Raw genomic sequence first — 3,542 nt, 5'->3', positions numbered from 1 at the left:
TCGTCCTTTGTTCTCGCGAATTTCCACGAAAAGTCATCTAATTTTCGAACGATTTTTCGTATGGTTTGAAGCGAAAAATTCACGATCTTTCTCGAAAATTCGAGATAGTGAAAATCGAAGTAGCAAATTTTCGAGGTAACCAAACGAAAATTCAAGATAACAAAATTCGAAGCAGCGAATTTTTGTGACATTACTATTTTCTCCCAACTAGCCGTCAATATAATGTGGTATTGCCGTCTCAAAATCGCAATTTGTTTTTAATAATATAATGACAATTTTATATTATAATTTCAATTCAATGGAAGGAACAAAATGATTAAATGCTGTATCTGTATTTTGATCACACTGACTTCCTGTATTTGTTAGGATTACGATGAAATAACAATAGGATACCCCAGCATTTTTGAGCTCATGCATGACCTGAAAGGAATGGGTGAAAACAATGCTTCGTGGAACAGGAAACAGGAAGACTTTACTGCACAGGGATACCATGACTGCTGCATCCTCTATTTACAATGGTACTTGTCAATTATTATTATTATTATAATTATTATTATTATTATACCCATTCACTTATGCACCCATGCTGGGTAGATCCAGGGATTTTTGATAGGGGGTCTAAACTTTTATTCAGAAAACACAAAACGTTTTTGCAGCAAATTTCAACCAACCCATGATCTTTCCTTGAGGGTGTTGTATTGGTATTGCATTGATCATCATTGCTTTCAACTGACATCTTGTTATTGCGTTTCAGAGATCTATGGTTTGGAAGGAGGTGGTATTCCAGCCACCTTCTTTGTACTTTATATGATTGGATGGAAGCCTCATGAATCTCAAGTAAGATATATTCAATTACCAGTAGAGAACTGTACCCCTGGAGTGAGGCAATCTGGTGTGACATTATATTCTTAGAGGGAGAAATTTCTCCCCTCAATTGAGACATGTTGTTGTTGAGTTGGTATTTCGGCTGGGTGGAGCAATAGGCAAATCCCCCCCCCCCCCCCACCTCAAAGAATATAATGTCACGCAAGATTGTCATGCCAGATTGCTTGGGGCACCACAACATGCTATAGATCGTTTTCACGTGACGTCATCATTTTCTAAAATCCAAAACTAAAGAGCCACGAAAGTTTTTATCCTCATCAGGCATAAGAGGCGGTAAATTTGTATCCATTTGCAATTTTAAAGCTCAATAGCGTGCTTCGTTTGGAAACCAGAGCATTTTGAATTTCTGAGTTACAGCGGTGCGTGACACGAGGCGACGATCGAGTTTATTGAGAAATATATATTTATCTCATGGTTTTGAGCCTTTTTAGAATTTAAAGCATTAGGAAAAGTGCTTAGGTAAATAGCTGTCTGTTCAGTACAGATGATCACTCGCCTAGATAGCCAAAGTAAGTAACAGATGTTGACACTATTTTCCGGCCGCCATATTGGTGCACCACAGATGTGCACCAACATGGCGTTTTCATACTGGGCTCTGTAAATTTCTGCGAAACATTTCGACGAATATCTGAAGTTTGGGGAAACTCACAGGCCTAAAACTTGGAGAAGTGTCTTCTTCATTTATCTTCTACAACATCACGAATTCTTGACTTTTTCCACTGGATGGTTTTCGATTTATTTTTTTTATTGCGTGACAGTGAAAACGATCTATACCACATAGGAGCCAAATTGGTTGACGTTTTTTGTTTGGGTAACAATGCTACTATAATGTAGCACTTTGTATTTTGTATGTCATGTTGAGTACTTTCGAGTTTAGACAATTTCTGCTTTCAGCAACGAGCAGCCCCACGTGGTTCTGCTACAGCAAGCTTTGGCGACATATCCAGTTTAAATAAATCGAAGAAGTGAACATTTCCTTATCAGACTGTGTGTTGATCCCAAAGCAGATATCATAACAGCGGCAATACACTGCACAGCCTTACCACGACATGAAAGTGACCTGTGGTCACACTTTGCTTAAAAAGCTTTGGATGGAAGACACATTTGGGGAAGCTTATGACATAAACACGGAGGACAAATTATAAGCTATTAAATAAATCTTAGTGTCGAGGTGCTTAGTGTCAAAATGAATATTGATTTTTGAAGAAGAAAGCCAGAAGTAAAGAATGGTTTACATGCAAGCTATTCCCTTTTTGTTTCAAAGGAAAAGTAATGAATTTTGCCACACATTCACAATATTATTATTTTATTTTAGTTGAGAAACGTTAGGATTTTGGCAACATAAACGTAAGAGTACAACATACTGTATACAGTGTTTTTTGTGTCTTGAACAAAAGAGATGTGATTTTTCTCTATTTTTTGCATTAGAGAAGCTCATGGAAAATAACTTGTATGAGCCTAAGGATTACTATCAGGAAAATTTGCATAAGTAATTCAACACAAACAAAAGGAAGAGAACATCTTCGTACAAGCTAATATAGTTAAGTTTATCTTATTCAAAGTTTTGATTACAAAAATAAAATTGTATAGTATTCTAACTCGATAGCAAACAAAAAATTCCTTGTTATGTACAGTCACACAAGTTATGAATTGTGTTGCATTGCATGTCAAAGGATGAACTTTCAACCATTGAGAGTTAAGTTTGGAAGAATGTATGGAAACTAGAGCAATACCTAATACAGTGAACTAAATTCCTTGCTCTTCATTAAATCAAGCTTCCAGTGAATGGCTCTCTCATTTCTTTTTTGGTTTTCTCTATTGTACTGGTTAATAATTACGTTCTAGGTCCCTGACATTTACTTCTATCTTTTTAATTTGTAGAAGAAACAATTATTAAACTAAAGCATAGCTCTATTTCAGAGTATTTGCCTATTCAACAACTGAAAAATTTACCAATCAATAAAACAAAATTAATAATGGTACAGTGTATTCACACTTTTATGTTCTACAGTGTATGTAGCAAGAATTTCTTTTGAATTTTTGGGCAAAAAAAAGTCAAAAACCCCTGTGAAACACTTGAAATCCATCACAAAAAGTCCTTATTCCACAGTGTCGTAAAGGAAACTTCCACAGAAAAAAACAAATGGATTTCAAAAAGCTTGTTTTTGGCTTTCAAATTCCCCGGTTGCTGCCATCTTGAATAATAATTGTGACGTGTTGTGTCGTGTTCTGGAACAATAGGGCAAGCACGACACATCACAATTATTCAAGATGGCGGCGCCCAGGAAATTTGAAAGCCAAAACAAGTATTTTGAAGTTCTTTTTGTCTTTTCGGATATAAACGCTTTCATTTGAAAAATTTTAATATTGTAAACATTATGTTCTGTGATTTGAAGTTCTTTTGTTGTTTTACTGGAGGTTCCCTTTAAAAAAGTAGACCTTTGGGATGAGGCTAAAACAATTAAATATCAAAATAATCTAACCACCCAGGGAATAACTTGTGCAAGCTTGCACAGAAGCGAATGGATGTTGTGCAAATACCCACAACCTTATTCTTTTTATCACGAAAGTGCAAATTATAGCAGTTTATCACAAGTCATGAATACATTGATTTCTCAGTACATATTGATTTCAACTTTTGAATCTATGGATGCAAG

At 35.6% G+C, this 3,542-nt stretch overlaps 1 long non-coding RNA gene across 1 annotated transcript; it reads left to right on the top strand.

The window, feature by feature from the left end:
* The first annotated feature begins 759 nt into the window (after positions 1–759).
* On the top strand, positions 760–2,863 carry LOC138050547 (uncharacterized). Its single transcript, XR_011132648.1, has 2 exons — positions 760–837; positions 1,780–2,863. It is a non-coding gene; the product is annotated as an uncharacterized lncRNA (long non-coding RNA).
* Positions 2,864–3,542: the final 679 nt, after the last annotated feature.

Source organism: Montipora capricornis, chromosome 1 (assembly GCF_036669925.1).
Source record: "Montipora capricornis isolate CH-2021 chromosome 1, ASM3666992v2, whole genome shotgun sequence".
Classification (NCBI taxonomy): Eukaryota; Metazoa; Cnidaria; class Anthozoa; order Scleractinia; family Acroporidae; genus Montipora; species Montipora capricornis.
This window is presented reverse-complemented; position numbering and strand designations above follow the sequence as displayed.